The sequence below is a fragment of the Coregonus lavaretus genome (genome assembly GCF_964263955.1).
Source record: "Coregonus lavaretus genome assembly, contig: HAP1_SCAFFOLD_808, whole genome shotgun sequence".
Taxonomy (NCBI): Eukaryota; Metazoa; Chordata; class Actinopteri; order Salmoniformes; family Salmonidae; genus Coregonus; species Coregonus lavaretus.
In genome coordinates, this window is record NW_028162377.1 from 213,817 (window position 1) to 236,113 (window position 22,297).

Sequence of the window (22,297 nt, forward strand, 5' to 3'; positions counted from 1 at the left end):
GTTCTCCTGTCCAGGTATAGAACCTCAGTGAGGCTGACTGACAGTGTTCTCCTGACCAGGTATAGAACCTCAGTGAGGCTGACTGACAGTGTTCTCCTGACCAGGTATAGAACCTCAGTGAGGCTAACTGACAGTGTTCTCCTGACCAGGTATAGAACCTCAGTGAGGCTGACTGACAGTGTTCTCCTGACCAGGTATAGAACCTCAGTGAGGCTGACTGACAGTGTTCTCCTGACCAGGTATAGAACCTCGGTGAGGCTGACTGACAGTGTTCTCCTGACCAGGTATGGAACCTCAGTGAGGCTGACTGACAGTGTTCTCCTGACCAGGTATAGAACCTCAGTGAGGCTGACTGACAGTGTTCTCCTGACCAGGTATAGAACCTCAGTGAGGCTGACTGACAGTGTTCTCCTGACCAGGTATAGAACCTCGGTGAGGCTGACTGACAGTGTTCTCCTGACCAGGTATAGAACCTCAGTGAGGCTGACTGACAGTGTTCTCCTGACCAGGTATAGAACCTCAGTGAGGCTAACTGACAGTGTTCTCCTGACCAGGTATAGAACCTCAGTGAGGCTAACTGACAGTGTTCTCCTGACCAGGTATGGCACCTAGGTAAGGCTGACTGACAGTGTTCTCCTGACCAGGTATAGAACCTAGGTAAGGCTGACTGACAGTGTTCTCCTGACCAGGTATAGAACCTAGGTAAGGCTGACTGACAGTGTTCTCCTGACCAGGTATAGAACCTAGGTAAGGCTGACTGACAGTGTTCTCCTGACCAGGTATAGAACCTCAGTGAGGCTGACTGACAGTGTTCTCCTGACCAGGTATAGAACCTCAGTGAGGCTGACTGACAGTGTTCTCCTGACCAGGTATAGAACCTCAGTGAGGCTGACTGACAGTGTTCTCCTGACCAGGTATAGAACCTCAGTGAGGCTGACTGACAGTGTTCTCCTGACCAGGTATAGAACCTAGGTAAGGCTGACTGACAGTGTTCTCCTGACCAGGTATAGAACCTTGGTAAGGCTGACTGACAGTGTTCTCCTGACCAGGTATAGAACCTCGGTGAGGCTGACTGACAGTGTTCTCCTGACCAGGTATGGAACCTCAGTGAGGCTGACTGACAGTGTTCTCCTGACCAGGTATAGAACCTCAGTGAGGCTGACTGACAGTGTTCTCCTGACCAGGTATAGAACCTCAGTGAGGCTGACTGACAGTGTTCTCCTGACCAGGTATAGAACCTCGGTGAGGCTGACTGACAGTGTTCTCCTGACCAGGTATAGAACCTCAGTGAGGCTGACTGACAGTGTTCTCCTGACCAGGTATAGAACCTCAGTGAGGCTAACTGACAGTGTTCTCCTGACCAGGTATAGAACCTCAGTGAGGCTAACTGACAGTGTTCTCCTGACCAGGTATATAACCTCAGTGAGGCTGACTGACAGTGTTCTCCTGACCAGGTATAGAACCTCAGTGAGGCTGACTGACAGTGTTCTCCTGACCAGGTATAGAACCTAGGTAAGGCTGACTGACAGTGTTCTCCTGACCAGGTATAGAACCTAGGTAAGGCTGACTGACAGTGTTCTCCTGACCAGGTATAGAACCTCAGTGAGGCTGACTGACAGTGTTCTCCTGTCCAGGTATAGAACCTCAGTGAGGCTGACTGACAGTGTTCTCCTGTCCAGGTATAGAACCTCAGTGAGGCTGACTGACAGTGTTCTCCTGACCAGGTATAGAACCTCAGTGAGGCTGACTGACAGTGTTCTCCTGACCAGGTATAGAACCTAGGTAAGGCTGACTGACAGTGTTCTCCTGACCAGGTATAGAACCTAGGTAAGGCTGACTGACAGTGTTCTCCTGACCAGGTATAGAACCTAGGTAAGGCTGACTGACAGTGTTCTCCTGTCCAGGTATAGAACCTCAGTGAGGCTGACTGACAGTGTTCTCCTGACCAGGTATAGAACCTAGGTAAGGCTGACTGACAGTGTTCTCCTGACCAGGTATAGAACCTAGGTAAGGCTGACTGACAGTGTTCTCCTGACCAGGTATAGAACCTAGGTAAGGCTGACTGACAGTGTTCTCCTGTCCAGGTATAGAACCTCAGTGAGGCTAACTGACAGTGTTCTCCTGACCAGGTATGGCACCTAGGTAAGGCTGACTGACAGTGTTCTCCTGACCAGGTATAGAACCTAGGTAAGGCTGACTGACAGTGTTCTCCTGACCAGGTATAGAACCTCAGTGAGGCTGACTGACAGTGTTCTCCTGACCAGGTATAGAACCTCAGTGAGGCTGACTGACAGTGTTCTCCTGACCAGGTATAGAACCTAGGTAAGGCTGACTGACAGTGTTCTCCTGACCAGGTATAGAACCTTGGTAAGGCTGACTGACAGTGTTCTCCTGACCAGGTATAGAACCTCGGTGAGGCTGACTGACAGTGTTCTCCTGACCAGGTATGGAACCTCAGTGAGGCTGACTGACAGTGTTCTCCTGACCAGGTATAGAACCTCAGTGAGGCTGACTGACAGTGTTCTCCTGACCAGGTATAGAACCTCAGTGAGGCTGACTGACAGTGTTCTCCTGACCAGGTATAGAACCTCGGTGAGGCTGACTGACAGTGTTCTCCTGACCAGGTATAGAACCTCAGTGAGGCTGACTGACAGTGTTCTCCTGACCAGGTATAGAACCTCAGTGAGGCTGACTGACAGTGTTCTCCTGACCAGGTATAGAACCTCAGTGAGGCTGACTGACAGTGTTCTCCTGACCAGGTATGGAACCTCAGTGAGGCTGACTGACAGTGTTCTCCTGACCAGGTATAGAACCTCAGTGAGGCTAACTGACAGTGTTCTCCTGACCAGGTATAGAACCTCAGTGAGGCTAACTGACAGTGTTCTCCTGACCAGGTATAGAACCTCAGTGAGGCTGACTGACAGTGTTCTCCTGACCAGGTATAGAACCTCAGTGAGGCTGACTGACAGTGTTCTCCTGACCAGGTATAGAACCTAGGTAAGGCTGACTGACAGTGTTCTCCTGACCAGGTATAGAACCTCAGTGAGGCTGACTGACAGTGTTCTCCTGACCAGGTATAGAACCTCAGTGAGGCTGTGACTGACAGTGTTCTCCTGTCCAGGTATAGAACCTCAGTGAGGCTGACTGACAGTGTTCTCCTGACCAGGTATAGAACCTCAGTGAGGCTGACTGACAGTGTTCTCCTGACCAGGTATAGAACCTCAGTGAGGCTGACTGACAGTGTTCTCCTGACCAGGTATAGAACCTCAGTGAGGCTGACTGACAGTGTTCTCCTGACCAGGTATAGAACCTCAGTGAGGCTGACTGACAGTGTTCTCCTGACCAGGTATAGAACCTCAGTGAGGCTGACTGACAGTGTTCTCCTGACCAGGTATGGCACCTTGGTAAGGCTGACTGACAGTGTTCTCCTGTCCAGGTATAGAACCTCAGTGAGGCTGTGACTGACAGTGTTCTCCTGACCAGGTATAGAACCTCAGTGAGGCTGACTGACAGTGTTCTCCTGTCCAGGTATAGAACCTAGGTAAGGCTGACTGACAGTGTTCTCCTGACCAGGTATAGAACCTCAGTGAGGCTGTGACTGACAGTGTTCTCCTGTCCAGGTATAGAACCTAGGTAAGGCTGACTGACAGTGTTCTCCTGACCAGGTATAGAACCTCTGTGTGTTCCATCATTCTCTACTGTTATGTTCCACTAAGAAACATGATCCATGTTCAGCAAGTAAAAGTTGTATTCCTTTCCTTTATTTAGCTGCACACTGTTCTAGTGCCATCGCCAATTAATTGATATAAATATTGAAGAGGGTGGGGCTCAAGCTGCATCCCTGTCTCACCCCTCGGGCCCGAGGAAAGAAATGTGTTTTATTTGTCAATTTTAACAGCACACTTGTTGTTTGTGTACATGGATTTCATAATGTTGTATGCTTTACCCCAACACCGCTTTCCATCAATTTGTATAGCAGGCCCTCATGCCAAATTGAGTCAAAAGCTTTATTAAAATAAACAAAGCATGAGAAGACTTCGCCTTTGTTTTGTTTGTTTGTCAATTAGGGTGTGCAGGGTGAATACGTGTTCTGTCATACGGTAATTTGGTAAAAAGCCAATTTGACATTTGCTCAGTACATTGTTTTCGCTGAAGAAATTCACTAGTCTGCTGTTAATGATAATGCAGAGGATTTTCCCAAGGTTGGTGTTGACACATATCCCACGGTAGTTATTGGGGTCAAATTTGTCTCCAATTTTGTGGATTGGGGTGATCAGTCCTTGGTTCCAAATATTGGGGAAGATGCCAGAGCTGAGGATGATATTAAAGAGTTTAAGTATAGCCAATTGAAATTTGTGGTTTGTATATTTTATCATTTAATTTAGTATCCCATCAACACCACAGGCCTTTTTGTGTTGGAGGGTTTGTATTTTGTCCTGTAGTTCATTCCATGTAATTGGAGAATCCATCAGTGGTGGAAAAAGTAACCAATCGTAAAAGTAAAGATACCTTAATAGAAAATGAGTCAAGTAAAACTGAAAGTCACCCAGTAAAATCCTACTTGAGTAAAAGTCTAAAAGTATTTGGTTTTTAAATATACTTAAGTTTCTAAAGTAAAAGTATAAATCATTTCATATTCCTTATATTAAGCAAACCACACGGCACCATTTTCTTGTTTTTTCACACACTCACACACACACTCTCACACACACACACACACACACACACACACTCTCTCTCTCTCTCTCTCAGGCAGGAGAGGAATTACGTTTCTCCCCTAAAACGGAGACGCAGTAAAAACAGCCCACGAACAGGAACCAGGCCTCTCCAGGAGGTGGGTGAGGGGACGCCATACGGACACACATCTCTGTCTGACTGGGGTGGGGGGAGTGGACAGAGGGAGGGAGGGAGGGAGGGGACAGAGGGAGGGATGGGAGGAGGGAGAACGTAAGAAAAGGAGGGAAAAGCAAACACAACAGAACAGAGTGTTGGGCAGAGAGGAGAGGGGGAGAGAGGAGAGAGGAGAGAGGGGCAGAGAGGAGAGGGGGAGAGAGGAGAGGGGGAGAAAGGAGAGAGGGGCAGAGAGGAGAGGGGGAGAGAGGGGCAGAGAGGAAGGGCAGAGAGGAGAGGGGCAGAGAGGAGAGGGGCAGAGAGGAGAGGAGGAGAGGGGGAGAGAGGGGCAGAGAGGAGAGGAGAGGAGGAGAGAGGAGAGGGGGAGAGAGGGGCAGAGGAGAGAGGAGAGGGGGAGAGAGGGGCAGAGAGGAGAGGGGGAGAGAGGAGAGGGGGAGAGGAGAGGGGGAGAGAGGAGAGGGGGAGAGAGGGGCAGAGAGGAGAGGGGGAGAGAGGGGCAGAGAGGAGAGGGGGAGAGAGGGGCAGAGAGGAGAGGGGAGAGGAGAGGAGGAGAGAGGAGAGGAGAGGAGGAGAGAGGGGCATAGAGGAGAGGGGGAGAGAGGAGAGGGGGAGAGGAGAGGGGGAGAGAGGGGCAGAGAGAAGAGGAGAGGGGGAGAGAGGGGCAGAGAGGAGAGGGGGAGAGAGGGGGAGAGAGGGGCAGAGAGGAGAGGGGGAGAGAGGAGAGGGGGAGAGAGGGGCAGAGAGGAGAGGGGGAGAGAGGGGCAGAGAGGAGAGGGGGAGAGAGGGGCAGAGAGGAGAGGGGGAGAGAGGGGCAGAGAGGAGAGGGGGAGAGGGGCAGAGAGGAGAGGGGGAGAGAGGGGCAGAGAGGAGAGGGGGAGAGAGGGGCAGAGAGGAGAGGGGGAGATAAACAGAGAGAGAGTGAGAGACTTGTGTGTGTGTGTGTGTGTGTGTGTGTGTGTGTGTGTGTGTGTTAGTGTATGTTAACAGTACTGTAGTTCAGAAGTTGGTATCATAGTCATCAAATCCTCCTAATAGACTGTATGTTAGCAGTAGGCCACTAGCCAGTTCCCTCTTTAGTGGAAAACTTGGATTTCACTTTTAACATCATTTCTTCTCTTTCCATAAAAACACAAAGCCACAGTCTCAACCCAGCCCTCAGATCACACACACACACACACACACACACACACACACACACACACACACACACACACACACACACACACACACACACACACACAGATCCGCTGAAACAGACTTTAGCCATGGAACAAATGATGGAAGTGAGAGAGCTTCCAACGCCACTAAGTTCCTTCCATCTTCCACGTGTGTGCATGATCTTGTAGAACCGTTGTTGGTGTCATGGTAACATGAGTCTTCTGTTTGAAGCTTTATTCACCTCTTTATGTCAAACAGAGACAGAGGGACACAGAGAGAGACAGAGAGACACAGAGAGAGACACAGAGAGAGACAGAGAGAGACACAGAGAGAGACAGAGAGAGAGACAGAGAGAGAGAGAGACAGAGACAGAGAGAGAGAGACAGAGAGAGAGAGACAGAGAGAGAGACAGAGCGACAGAGAGAGACAGAGAGAGACAGAGAGAGAGAGACAGACAGAGACAGAGAGACAGAGAGAGACAGAGAGAGAGAGACAGAGAGAGAGAGAGAGAGAGAGAGAGAGAGAGAGAGAGAGAGAGAGAGAGAGAGAGAGAGAGGGAGAGAGACACAGAGAGAGACATCCAGCTACTCACTCACACACATTCACACTCTCTCTCTCACACACACACACACACACACACAGTTAGTGTTCTCCTCAGTGAGGCTGACTGACAGTGTTCTTCTGACCAGGTATGGAACCTCAGTGAGGCTGACTGACAGTGTTCTCCTGACCAGGTATGGAACCTCAGTGAGGCTGACTGACAGTGTTCTCCTGACCAGGTATAGAACCTCAGTGAGGCTGACTGACAGTGTTCTCCTGACCAGGTATAGAACCTCAGTGAGGCTGACTGACAGTGTTCTCCTGACCAGGTATAGAACCTCAGTGAGGCTGACTGACAGTGTTCTCCTGACCAGGTATAGAACCTCAGTGAGGCTGACTGACAGTGTTCTCCTGACCAGGTATGGAACCTCAGTGAGGCTGTGACTGACAGTGTTCTCCTGACCAGGTATAGAACCTTGGTAAGGCTGACTGACAGTGTTCTCCTGACCAGGTATAGAACCTCAGTGAGGCTGACTGACAGTGTTCTCCTGACCAGGTATAGAACCTCAGTGAGGCTGACTGACAGTGTTCTCCTGACCAGGTATAGAACCTCGGTGAGGCTGACTGACAGTGTTCTCCTGACCAGGTATAGAACCTCAGTGAGGCTGACTGACAGTGTTCTCCTGACCAGGTATGGAACCTCAGTGAGGCTGACTGACAGTGTTCTCCTGACCAGGTATAGAACCTCAGTGAGGCTGACTGACAGTGTTCTCCTGACCAGGTATGGAACCTCAGTGAGGCTGTGACTGACAGTGTTCTCCTGACCAGGTATAGAACCTTGGTAAGGCTGACTGACAGTGTTCTCCTGACCAGGTATAGAACCTCAGTGAGGCTGACTGACAGTGTTCTCCTGACCAGGTATAGAACCTCAGTGAGGCTGACTGACAGTGTTCTCCTGACCAGGTATAGAACCTCGGTGAGGCTGACTGACAGTGTTCTCCTGACCAGGTATAGAACCTCAGTGAGGCTGACTGACAGTGTTCTCCTGTCCAGGTATAGAACCTCAGTGAGGCTGACTGACAGTGTTCTCCTGACCAGGTATAGAACCTCAGTGAGGCTGACTGACAGTGTTCTCCTGTCCAGGTATAGAACCTCAGTGAGGCTGACTGACAGTGTTCTCCTGACCAGGTATAGAACCTCAGTGAGGCTGACTGACAGTGTTCTCCTGACCAGGTATAGAACCTCAGTGAGGCTGACTGACAGTGTTCTCCTGACCAGGTATGGAACCTCAGTGAGGCTGACTGACAGTGTTCTCCTGACCAGGTATAGAACCTCAGTGAGGCTGACTGACAGTGTTCTCCTGTCCAGGTATAGAACCTCAGTGAGGCTGTGACTGACAGTGTTCTCCTGACCAGGTATAGAACCTCAGTGAGGCTGACTGACAGTGTTCTCCTGACCAGGTATAGAACCTCAGTGAGGCTGACTGACAGTGTTCTCCTGACCAGGTATGGAACCTCAGTGAGGCTGACTGACAGTGTTCTCCTGACCAGGTATAGAACCTCAGTGAGGCTGACTGACAGTGTTCTCCTGTCCAGGTATAGAACCTCAGTGAGGCTGTGACTGACAGTGTTCTCCTGACCAGGTATAGAACCTCAGTGAGGCTGACTGACAGTGTTCTCCTGACCAGGTATAGAACCTCAGTGAGGCTGACTGACAGTGTTCTCCTGACCAGGTATAGAACCTCAGTGAGGCTGACTGACAGTGTTCTCCTGACCAGGTATAGAACCTCGGTGAGGCTGACTGACAGTGTTCTCCTGACCAGGTATAGAACCTCAGTGAGGCTGACTGACAGTGTTCTCCTGACCAGGTATAGAACCTCAGTGAGGCTGACTGACAGTGTTCTCCTGTCCAGGTATAGAACCTCAGTGAGGCTGACTGACAGTGTTCTCCTGTCCAGGTATAGAACCTCAGTGAGGCTGACTGACAGTGTTTTCCTGTCCAGGTATAGAACCTCAGTGAGGCTGACTGACAGTGTTCTCCTGACCAGGTATGGAACCTCAGTGAGGCTGACTGAAAGTATTCTCCTGACCAGGTATAGAACCTCAGTGAGGCTGACTGACAGTATTCTCCTGACCAGGTATAGAACCTCAGTGAGGCTGACTGACAGTGTTCTCCTGACCAGGTATAGAACCTTGGTAAGGCTGACTGACAGTGTTCTCCTGACCAGGTATAGAACCTCAGTGAGGCTGACTGACAGTGTTCTCCTGACCAGGTATAGAACCTTGGTAAGGCTGACTGACAGTGTTCTCCTGACCAGGTATAGAACCTCAGTGAGGCTGACTGACAGTGTTCTCCTGACCAGGTATAGAACCTTGGTAAGGCTGACTGACAGTGTTCTCCTGACCAGGTATAGAACCTCAGTGAGGCTGACTGACAGTGTTCTCCTGACCAGGTATAGAACCTCAGTGAGGCTGACTGACAGTGTTCTCCTGACCAGGTATAGAACCTCAGTGAGGCTGACTGACAGTATTCTCCTGACCAGGTATAGAACCTCAGTGAGGCTGACTGACAGTGTTCTCCTTACCAGGTATAGAACCTTGGTGAGGCTGACTGACAGTGTTCTCCTGTCCAGGTATAGAACCTTGGTAAGGCTGACTGACAGTGTTCTCCTGACCAGGTATAGAACCTCAGTGAGGCTGACTGACAGTGTTCTCCTGACCAGGTATAGAACCTCAGTGAGGCTGACTGACAGTGTTCTCCTGACCAGGTCATTCAACCGTCCTTAAGAGTTGTGTGAGTACATTCTTGGGGTGACAAGTGGCAGGTCTGAGTACCACATGGCAGACAGGAGAGAGAGAGAAAAAAGCTTTTTGACTCAATTTGGCATGAAGGTCTGCTATATGAATAGATGGAAAGTGGTGTTGGGGGTAAAAACATTAGACATTATGAAATCCAAGTACACAAACAACAAGTGTTACACCCCTTATCCAAACGGTTACACCCCTTATCCAAACGGTTACACCCCTTATCCAAACGGTTACACCCCTTATCCAAAACAGTTACACCCCTTATCCAAAACGGTTACACCCCCTTATCCAAAACGGTTACACCCCTTATCCAAACGGTTACACCCCTTATCCAAACGGTTACACCCCTTATCCAAACGGTTACACCCCTTATCCAAAACGGTTACACCCCCTTATCCAAAACGGTTACACCTCCTTATCCAAAACGGTTACACGTTGTCGAACTCTCTCTCTCTCTGTCTCAAGAGCCTAGTAGGTGTGTATCGATCTGTCCTCTGTCTCTACTGATATCTACTGATATCTACATATTACCCACAGTTTCTCTGTCTCTACTGATATCTACATATTACCCACAGTCCTCTGTCTCTCCTGATACCTACATATTACCCACAGCCCTCTGTCTCTACTGATATCTACATATTACCCACAGTCCTCTGTCTCTACTGATATCTACTGATATCTACATATTACCCACAGTTTCTCTGTCTCTACTGATATCTACATGTTACCCACAGTCCTCTGTCTCTCCTGATACCTACATATTACCCACAGCCCTCTGTCTCTACTGATATCTACATATTACCCACAGTCCTCTGTCTCTACTGATATCTACATATTACCCACAGTCCTCTGTCTCTACTGATATCTACATATTACCCACAGTCCTCTGTCTCTACTGATATCTACATATTACCCACAGTCCTCTGTCTCTACTGATATCTACATATTACCCACAGTCCTCTGTCTCTACTGATATCTACATATTACCCACAGTCCTCTGTCTCTACTGATATCTACATATTACACACAGTCCTCGGTCTCTACTGATATCTACATATTACCCACAGTCCTCTGTCGCTACTGATATCTACATATTACCCACAGTCCTCTGTCTCTACTGATATCTACATATTACCCACAGTCCTCTGTCTCTACTGATATCTACATATTACCCACAGTCCTCTGTCTCTCCTGATACCTACATATTACCCACAGCCCTCTGTCTCTACTGATATCTACATATTACCCACAGTCCTCTGTCTCTACTGATATCTACTGATATCTACATATTACCCACAGTTTCTCTGTCTCTACTGATATCTACATGTTACCCACAGTCCTCTGTCTCTCCTGATACCTACATATTACCCACAGCCCTCTGTCTCTACTGATATCTACATATTACCCACAGTCCTCTGTCTCTACTGATATCTACATATTACCCACAGTCCTCTGTCTCTACTGATATCTACATATTACCCACAGTCCTCTGTCTCTACTGATATCTACATATTACCCACAGTCCTCTGTCTCTACTGATATCTACATATTACCCACAGTCCTCTGTCCCTACTGATATCTAATTATTACCCACAGTCCTCTGTCTCTACTGATACCTACATATTACCCACAGTCCTCTGTCTCTCCTGATATCTACATATTACCCACAGTCCTCTGTCTCTACTGATATCTACATATTACCCACAGCCCTCTGTCTCTACTGATATCTACATATTACCCACAGTCCTCTGTCTCTACTGATATCTACATATTACCCACAGTCCTCTGTCTCTCCTGATATCTACATATTACCCCCAGTCCTCTGTCTCTACTGATATCTACATATTACCCACAGTCCTCTGTCTCTACTGATATCTACATATTACCCACAGTCCTCTGTCTCTACTGATATCTACATATTACCCACAGTCCTCTGTCTCTACTGATATCTACATATTACCCACAGTCCTCTGTCTCTACTGATATCTACATATTACCCACAGTCCTCTGTCTCTACTGATATCTACATATTACCCACAGTCCTCTGTCTCTACTGATATCTACATATTACCCACAGTCCTCTGTCTCTACTGATATCTACATATTACCCACAGTCCTCTGTCTCTACTGATATCTACATATTACCCACAGTCCTCTGTCTCTACTGATATCTACATATTACCCACAGTCCTCTGTCTCTACTGATATCTACATATTACCCACAGTCCTCTGTCTCTACTGATATCTACATATTACACACAGTCCTCTGTCTCTACTGATATCTACTGATATCTACATATTACCCACAGTCCTCTGTCCCTACTTATATCTACATATTACACACAGTCCTCTGTCTCTACATATTACCCACAGTCCTCTGTCCCTACTGATATCTACATATTACACACAGTCCTCTGTCTCTACTGATATCTACATATTACCCACAGTCCTCTGTCTCTACTGATATCTACATATTACCCACAGTCCTCTGTCTCTACTGATATCTACATATTACCCACAGTCCTCTGTCTCTACTGATATCTACATATTACCCACAGTCCTCTGTCTCTACATATTACACACAGTCCTCTGTCTCTACTGATATCTACATATTACCCACAGTCCTCTGTCTCTACTGATATCTACATATTACCCACAGTCCTCTGTCTCTACTGATATCTACATATTACCCACAGTCCTCTGTCTCTACTGATATCTACATATTACCCACAGTCCTCTGTCTCTACTGATATCTACATATTACCCACAGTCCTCTGTCTCTACTGATATCTACATATTACCCACAGTCCTCTGTCTCTACTGATATCTACATATTACCCACAGTCCTCTGTCTCTACTGATATCTACATATTACCCACAGTCCTCTGTCTCTACTGATATCTACATATTACCCACAGTCCTCTGTCTCTACTGATATCTACATATTACCCACAGTCCTCTGTCTCTACTGATATCTACATATTACCCACAGTCCTCTGTCTCTACTGATATCTACATATTACCCACAGTCCTCTGTCTCTACTGATATCTACATATTACACACAGTCCTCTGTCTCTACTGATATCTACTGATATCTACATATTACCCACAGTCCTCTGTCCCTACTGATATCTACATATTACACACAGTCCTCTGTCTCTACATATTACCCACAGTCCTCTGTCCCTACTGATATCTACATATTACACACAGTCCTCTGTCTCTACTGATATCTACATATTACCCACAGTCCTCTGTCTCTACTGATATCTACATATTACCCACAGTCCTCTGTCTCTACTGATATCTACATATTACCCACAGTCCTCTGTCTCTACTGATATCTACATATTACCCACAGTCCTCTGTCTCTACATATTACACACAGTCCTCTGTCTCTACTGATATCTACATATTACCCACAGTCCTCTGTCTCTACTGATATCTACATATTACCCACAGTCCTCTGTCTCTACTGATATCTACATATTACCCACAGTCCTCTGTCTCTACTGATATCTACATATTACCCACAGTCCTCTGCCTCTGCTGATATCTACATATTACCCACAGCCCTCTGTCTCTACTGATATCTACTTATTACCCACAGTCCTCTGTCTCTACTGATATCTACATATTACCCACAGTCCTCTGTCTCTACATATTACACACAGTCCTCTGTCTCTACTGATATCTACATATTACCCACAGCCCTCTGTCTCTACTGATATCTACATATTACCGACAGTCCTCTGTCTCTACTGATATCTACATATTACCCACAGTCCTCTGTCTCTACATATTACACACAGTCCTCTGTCTCTACTGATATCTACATATTACCCACAGTCCTCTGTCTCTACTGATATCTATATATTACCCACAGTCCTCTGTCTCTACTGATATCTACATATTACCCACAGTCCTCTGTCCCTACTGATATCTACATATTACCCACAGTCCTCTGTCTCTACTGATACCTACATATTACCCACAGTCCTCTGTCTCTCCTGATATCTACATATTACCCACAGTCCTCTGTCTCTACTGATATCTACATATTACCCACAGCCCTCTGTCTCTACTGATATCTACATATTACCCACAGTCCTCTGTCTCTACTGATATCTACATATTACCCACAGTCCTCTGTCTCTCCTGATATCTACATATTACCCCCAGTCCTCTGTCTCTACTGATATCTACATATTACCCACAGTCCTCTGTCTCTACTGATATCTACATATTACCCACAGTCCTCTGTCTCTACTGATATCTACATATTACCCACAGTCCTCTGTCTCTACTGATATCTACATATTACCCACAGTCCTCTGTCTCTACTGATATCTACATATTACCCACAGTCCTCTGTCTCTACTGATATCTACATATTACCCACAGTCCTCTGCCTCTACTGATATCTACATATTACCCACAGCCCTCTGTCTCTACTGATATCTACATATTACCCACAGTCCTCTGTCTCTACTGATATCTACATATTACCCACAGTCCTCTGTCTCTACATATTACCCACAGTCCTCTGTCTCTACTGATATCTACATATTACCCACAGTCCTCTGTCTCTACATATTACCCACAGTTTCTCTGTCTCTACTGATATCTACATATTACCCACAGCCCTCTGTCTCTACTGATATCTACATATTACCCACAGTCCTCTGTCTCTACTGATACCTACATATTACACACAGTCCTCTGTCTCTACATATTACACACAGTCCTCTGTCTCTCCTGATATCTACATATTACCCACAGTCCTCTGTCTCTACTGACATCTACATATTACCCACAGCCCTCTGTCTCTACTGATATCTACATATTACCCACAGTCCTCTGTCTCTACTGATATCTACATATTACCCACAGTCCTCTGTCTCTACTGATATCTACATATTACCCACATTCCTCTGTCTCTACTGATACCTACATATTACACACAGTCCTCTGTCTCTACTGATATCTACATATTACCCACAGTCCTCTGTCTCTACTGATACCTACATATTACCCACAGTCCTCTGTCTATACTGATATCTACATATTACCCACAGTCCTCTGTCTCTACTGATATCTACATATTACACACAGTCCTCGGTCTCTACTGATATCTACATATTACCCACAGTCCTCGGTCTCTACTGATATCTACATATTACCCACAGTCCTCTGTCTCTACTGATATCTACATATTACCCACAGTCCTCTGTCTATACTGATATCTACATATTACCCACAGTCCTCTGTCTCTACTGATATCTACATATTACCCACAGTCCTCTGTCTCTACTGATATCTACATATTACACACAGTCCTCTGCCTCTACTGATATCTACATATTACCCACAGTCCTCTGTCTCTACATATTACCCACAGTCCTCTGTCTCTACTGATATCTACATATTACACACAGTCCTCTGTCTCTACTGATATCTACATATGATATCCCAACGTACATTTCTTGAATGATGCTCATTCCTGAGGTAGTTCAACTCTTTGGCCACACGGGGGCGCCATTAGGAAGCGAGCGGGAGGGAAAAGCAGGGAAGGGGTTGTCTGCCAACGTAGAGGTTTCGGCAAAAAAAAACCTGTAGTGTATTTGAGATTTAAAAAGGCTTCTGAAGTTTGTAATTTTGACTTTTGAATTTTCAGACTTAAAATTTTCCCTTACGAAAAATGTATCGACCTCTACAAAAATGTCCAATAATTATAATCCACATAATATTTGACATTTCCTGTTGCTGCAGGATTCTTGTCCTGCTGTAGATAAGTGGCTCCTCACACACACAGCATTTGACTCGGCACACAAACACAATACCTGCCAAAAAGATTATTCTAGAACATGAAGGAGTCACATCCATTCCGTGCACCGGGAGACAACAAGCGCCTCGACAGACAACGGCCCTTTCACTGGCAGGGACCGAAAGTTCTCCTCAGCGTTAATTCAATGACTAACTTCAGGAAAAAAAAGTTACACACTCCTGCCACACCATAAACACACACATATTATTCAAACCCTACCACGCCATAAAATAGGCGATTCAATCATTTTTCACTCAAACAGAAAAGCTGTAGACGTTATCTGATGTCGTTTTTCACAGAATGAACATCATTTCTTATGAAGTGAGATAACTTGTAATAAATGTGGTAGCGAGCTACTCACCGAATCAACTTTACAACTCAGACGTCGCGCCAGATGTGACGCGGAGGAGAGAGAGAAGGAGAGACAGAAAGACAGAAAGAGTGATGTAGTAGATAACGTGACCGTAGCTTGGCTGGGTCCTAGTTTTAAGAGAAGCAGAGAGAGACAGAAAGAGTGATGTAGTAGATAACGTGACCGTGGCTTGGCTGGGTCCTAGTAGTAAGAGAAGTAGCGGTGCGCGCCCCCCGGCTCCTGTGTCGTGCATGCGCCTGGCTCTGGGTTGGGGTGTGGTCTGGAATTCTATCCTGTGTTGTTGGGAGAAAGGGCAGGCTGTCACACAAGACCTTTAGTGACAAAAGTTTGTCCTGGGCTGGAAAAGTGTTGGGAGATCCTGTTAGAGTTGTCAAAGCTCTGTAGTAGCAGCATGCAGAAGAAGCCTATGATACTTAGTTTAACTTTCACCTTTTATAAAAAATGTATCTTATAAACCTTCCTTATTTTTTTTTTCGGAATAAATATGATTATTCTTCAAATAGAAAACAACACAAGAAAGTGAAACGTTCTGCTGTGTTAAAATACACTTCTGTGAGTTTGAAAACCACAAGTTGAGAGTGAGATGGGAGGAAGACAAAAGGAGAGAATTGAGGAAGAGAGAGTCAAATAAAAGAGGAGAGACAGAGAGAGTCAAATAAAAGAGGAGAGACAGAGAGAGTCAAATAAAAGAGGAGAGACAGAGAGAGTCAAATAAAAGAGGAGAGACAGAGAGAGAGTCAAATAAAAGAGAAGAGACAGAGAGAGAGAGTCAAATAAAAGAGGAGAGACAGAGAGAGAGAGTCAAATAAAAGAGGAGAGACAGAGAGAGAGTCAAATAAAAGAGGAGAGACAGAGAGAGTCAAATAAAAGAGGAGAGACAGAGAGAGTCAAATAAAAGAGGAGAGACAGAGAGAGAGTCAAATAAAAGAGGAGAGACAGAGAGAGTCAAATAAAAGAGGAGAGACAGAGAGAGTCAAATAAAAGAGGAGAGACAGAGAGAGTCAAATAAAAGAGGAGAGACAGAGAGAGTCAAATAAAAGAGGAGAGAAAGAGAGAGAGAGTCAAATAAAAGAGGAGAGACAGAGAGAGAGAGTCAAATAAAAGAGGAGAGACAGAGAGAGAGAGTCAAATAAAAGAGGAGAGACAGAGAGAGAGAGTCAAATGAAAGAGGAGAGACAGAGAGAGAGAGTCAAATAAAAGAGGAGAGACAGAGAGAGTCAAATAAAAGAGGAGAGACAGAGAGAGAGTTAAATAAAAGAGGAGAGACAGAGAGAGTCAAATAAAAGAGGAGAGACAGAGAGAGAGAGTCAAATAAAAGAGGAGAGACAGAGAGAGTCAAATAAAAGAGGAGAGACAGAGAGAGTCAAATAAAAGAGGAGAGACAGAGAGTCAAATAAAAGAGAAGAGACAGAGAGAGAGAGTCAAATAAAAGAGGAGAGACAGAGAGAGAGAGAGTCAAATAAAAGAGGAGAGACAGAGAGAGTCAAATAAAAGAGGAGAGACAGAGAGAGAGAGTCAAATAAAAGAGGAGAGACAGAGAGAGAGAGTCAAATGAAAGAGGAGAGACAGAGAGAGAGAGTCAAATAAAAGAGGAGAGACAGAGAGAGTCAAATAAAAGAGGAGAGACAGAGAGAGAGTCAAATAAAAGAGGAGAGACAGAGAGAGTCAAATAAAAGAGGAGAGACAGAGAGAGAGAGTCAAATAAAAGAGGAGAGACAGAGAGAGTCAAATAAAAGAGGAGAGACAGAGAGAGTCAAATAAAAGAGGAGAGACAGAGAGAGTCAAATAAAAGAGAAGAGACAGAGAGAGAGAGTCAAATAAAAGAGGAGAGACAGAGAGAGAGAGAGTCAAATAAAAGAGGAGAGACAGAGAGAGTCAAATAAAAGAGGAGAGACAGAGAGAGAGAGTCAAATAAAAGAGGAGAGACAGAGAGAGTCAAATAAAAGAGAAGAGACAGAGAGAGTCAAATAAAAGAGGAGAGACAGAGAGAGAGAGTCAAATAAAAGAGGAGAGACAGAGAGAGTCAAATAAAAGAGGAGAGACAGAGAGAGAGAGAGAGAGAGAGAGTCAAATAAAAGAGGAGAGACAGAGAGAGTCAAATAAAAGAGGAGAGACAGAGAGAGTCAAATAAAAGAGGAGAGAAAGAGAGAGAGAGTCAAATAAAAGAGGAGAGACAGAGAGAGAGAGTCAAATAAAAGAGGAGAGACAGAGAGAGAGAGTCAAATAAAAGAGGAGAGACAGAGAGAGAGAGTCAAATAAAAGAGGAGAGAAAGAGAGTCAAATAAAAGAGAAGAGACAGAGAGAGTCAAATAAAAGAGGAGAGACAGAGAGAGAGTCAAATAAAAGAGGAGAGACAGAGAGAGTCAAATAAAAGAGGAGAGACAGAGAGAGTCAAATAAAAGAGGAGAGACAGAGAGAGAGTCAAATAAAAGAGGAGAGACAGAGAGAGTCAAATAAAAGAGGAGAGACAGAGAGAGTCAAATAAAAGAGGAGAGACAGAGAGAGTCAAATAAAAGAGGAGAGACAGAGAGAGAGTAAAATAAAAGAGGAGAGACAGAGAGAGAGAGTCAAATAAAAGAGGAGAGACAGAGAGAGAGAGAGTCAAATAAAAGAGGAGAGACAGAGAGAGTCAAATAAAAGAGGAGAGACAGAGAGAGAGAGAGAGTCAAATAAAAGAGGAGAGACAGAGAGAGTCAAATAAAAGAGGAGAGACAGAGAGAGAGAGAGAGTCAAATAAAAGAGGAGAGACAGAGAGAGAGTCAAATAAAAGAGGAGAGACAGAGAGAGTCAAATAAAAGAGGAGAGAAAGAGAGAGAGAGTCAAATAAAAGAGGAGAGACAGAGAGAGAGAGTCAAATAAAAGAGGAGAGACAGAGAGAGAGAGTCAAATAAAAGAGGAGAGACAGAGAGAGAGAGTCAAATAAAAGAGGAGAGAAAGAGAGTCAAATAAAAGAGAAGAGACAGAGAGAGTCAAATAAAAGAGGAGAGACAGAGAGAGAGTCAAATAAAAGAGGAGAGACAGAGAGAGTCAAATAAAAGAGGAGAGACAGAGAGAGTCAAATAAAAGAGGAGAGACAGAGAGAGAGTCAAATAAAAGAGGAGAGACAGAGAGAGTCAAATAAAAGAGGAGAGACAGAGAGAGTCAAATAAAAGAGGAGAGACAGAGAGAGTCAAATAAAAGAGGAGAGACAGAGAGAGAGTCAAATAAAAGAGGAGAGACAGAGAGAGTCAAATAAAAAAGGAGAGACAGAGAGAGTCAAATAAAAGAGGAGAGACAGAGAGAGAGTAAAATAAAAGAGGAGAGACAGAGAGAGAGAGTCAAATAAAAGAGGAGAGACAGAGAGAGAGAGAGTCAAATAAAAGAGGAGAGACAGAGAGAGTCAAATAAAAGAGGAGAGAAAGAGAGAGTCAAATAAAAGAGGAGAGAAAGAGAGAGAGAGTCAAATAAAAGAGGAGAGACAGAGAGAGAGAGTCAAATAAAAGAGGAGAGACAGAGAGAGTCAAATAAAAGAGAAGAGACAGAGAGAGAGAGTCAAATAAAAGAGGAGAGACAGAGAGAGTCAAATAAAAGAGAAGAGACAGAGAGAGAGAGTCAAATAAAAGAGGAGAGACAGAGAGAGAGAGTCAAATAAAAGAGGAGAGACAGAGAGAGTCAAATAAAAGAGGAGAGACAGAGAGATAGTCAAATAAAAGAGGAGAGACAGAGAGAGTCAAATAAAAGAGGAGAGACAGAGAGAGAGTCAAATAAAAGAGGAGAGACAGAGAGAGAGAGTCAAATAAAAGAGGAGAGACAGAGAGAGAGAGAGTCAAATAAAAGAGGAGAGACAGAGAGAGTCAAATAAAAGAGGAGAGACAGAGAGAGTCAAATAAAAGAGGAGAGAAAGAGAGAGAGAGTCAAATAAAAGAGGAGAGACAGAGAGAGAGAGTCAAATAAAAGAGGAGAGGCAGAGAGAGTCAAATAAAAGAGAAGAGACAGAGAGAGAGAGTCAAATAAAAGAGGAGAGACAGAGAGAGTCAAATAAAAGAGAAGAGACAGAGAGAGAGAGTCAAATAAAAGAGGAGAGACAGAGAGAGAGAGAGTCAAATAAAAGAGGAGAGACAGAGAGAGTCAAATAAAAGAGAAGAGACAGAGAGAGTCAAATAAAAGAGGAGAGACAGAGTCAAATAAAAGAGGAGAGACAGAGAGAGATAGAGTCAAATAAAAGAGGAGAGACAGAGAGAGTCAAATAAAAGAGGAGAGACAGAGAGAGAGAGTCAAATAAAAGAGGAGAGACAGAGAGAGTCAAATAAAAGAGAAGAGACAGAGAGAGAGAGTCAAATAAAAGAGGAGAGACAGAGAGAGTAAGCGTTCACCGTCAGCCCATTGACACCCCTATTAGATCACAGCAAAATCACAGTCAATTTGAAAAGAGCAATACTCAATCATGAGGCATGAAAGCCAAAGGAACTGCATAATATTAAGAAATGCTATAGATGGAAGGAAAGTAGTGTGGAAACATACCAGAAAACTATTAGGCAACGACAAATTCAATCCCTTTTCGACAACTTCCTGAACGAAACGTTTTCACTGTAATAGTGAAGGTGTAAACTTGGCAGTAGAAAACCTAAACAGTATATGTGACCTCTCAGCATCCGTATCAAATGTAAACATTTCAAGCAGACAACCTAAAGAAAATTAACAACAGCGACAAATGGTTTGATGAAGAATGCAAAAAAAACCTAAGAAAGAAATGGAGAAACGTATCCAACCAAAAACACAGAGACCCAGAAAACCTGAGTCTACCTATTAAGATGGCGGCGACGGAGAGGGCTGCCTTGCTTCTAGGCAGGTAGCTTAGTGGTTAAGAGCATTGTGCCAGTAACCGAAAGGTTGCTGGTTCATATCCCCGAGCCGACTAAGTGAAAAATCTGTCGATGTGCCCTTAAGCAAGGCACTTAACCCTAATTGCTCCTGTAAGTCGCTCTGGATAAGAGCGTCTGCTAAATGACTAAAAATGTAAATGTAAAAATGTAGCTCTTAGGAAACTTTGCAGTATATATATATATATTTATTTATTTATTATTTCTTACGTTATTAGCCCAGAATTTTTGTTGGTGTTATTACATTACAGCCGGGAAGAACTATTGGATATCAGAGCGGCGGTAACTCATCAGCACTACCAGCATTACGACTAAGAATACGACTTTCCCGAAACGGATCCTTTGATCTCAACCCCCACAGGGCAATTGAACTGATTCCAGAGGCCGACCCAAAACAACGCCGGCAGGGGGAGAGGTACTCAGAGCGGTCTTCTAGTCCGACTTAGAACGCGTGCCCACCGCCCACCGCTTCCGAGTATATTACTCACTAATGTTCAGTCTCTGGATAATAAAGTTGACGAGCTCAGGGTGAGGGTTGCTTACCAGAGAGATATCAGGGATTGTAACATACACGGAAACATGGCTCTCTCGGGATATACTGTCTGAGTCGGTCCAGCCAGTTTGCAGTATTTTGTTTTTTTATGTATTATTTTTTTACATTATTAGCTCAGAAAGTGTTTTGCATCATTACAGACAGCCGGGAAAATCTATTGGATATCAGAGCGGCGGTAACTCACCAGCATTACGACCAGGAATACGACTTTCCCGAAACAGATCCTTTGTTTGCTCTCCCCAGGGCTGATTCCAGCGGCTGACCCAAAACTTCGCCGGCGGAGGAGAGGCGCTCGGAGCGACCTGCTGGTCCGACTTAGGAGGCGCGCACACCACCCACCGCTTCCAAGTATCCTACTCGCTAATGTTCAATCTTTGGTTAACAAAGTCGACGAACTAAGGGCAAGGATTTCTTTCCAGAGAGACATCAAGGACTGTAACATACTCTGTTTCACGGAAACATGGATCACGCGGACTGGGATATGTTCCGGGTAGCTTCAGAGAATAATATCGACGTATATACTGATACGTTGACAGAGTTTATCAGGAAGTGTATAGGAGATATTGTACCCACTGTGACTATTAAAACCTACCCTAACCAGAAACTGTGGATAGATGGCAGCATTCGCACAAAACTGAAAGCGCGAACCACCACATTTAACCATGGCAAGATGACTGGGAATATGGCAGAATACAAACAGTGTAGTTATTCCCTCCGCAAGGCAATCAAACAGGCAAAACATCAGTATAGGGACAAAGTGGAGTCCCAATTCAACGGCTCAGACTCAAGACGTATGTGGCAGGGTCTACAGACAATCACGGACTACAAAAGGAAAACCAGACTGTGGGCTCTCCTTCTCCGTGACCGACGTGAGTAAGACATTTAAGCGTGCTAACCCTCGCAAGGCTGCCGGCCCAGATATCATCCCTAGTTTGCAGATGACACAACAGTAGTAGGCTTGATTACCAACAATGACGAGACAGCCTACAGGGAGGAGGTGAGGGCTCTGGGAGTGTGGTGCCAGGAAATAACCTCTCACTCAACGTCAACAAAACAAAGGAGATGATCGTGGACTTCAGGAAACAGCAGGGGTGCACGCCCCTATCCACATCGACGGGACCGCAGTGGAGAAGGTGGAAAGCTTCAAGTTCCTTGGCGTACACATCACTGACAAACTGAAATGGGCCACCCACACAGACAGTGTGGTGAAGAAGGCGCAACATCACCTCTTCAACCTCAGGAGGCTGAAGAAATTTGGCTTGACACCTAAAACCCTCACAAACTTTTAGAGATGCACAATTGAGAGCATCCTGTTGGGCTGTATCACC

At 45.2% G+C, this 22,297-nt stretch overlaps 1 protein-coding gene across 1 annotated transcript in view; it reads right to left on the reverse strand.

Moving 5' to 3' along the window:
* LOC311119314 (epithelial membrane protein 2-like) overlaps positions 1-15,780 on the reverse strand; it is a 52,338-nt gene extending 36,558 nt beyond the window's left edge. Inside the window, exon 1 of the mRNA XM_084194034.1 lies at positions 15,546-15,780. The gene's annotated coding sequence lies outside the window, so the exon portion shown is untranslated. The remainder of the gene's footprint in view (positions 1-15,545) is intronic.
* Positions 15,781-22,297: the final 6,517 nt, after the last annotated feature.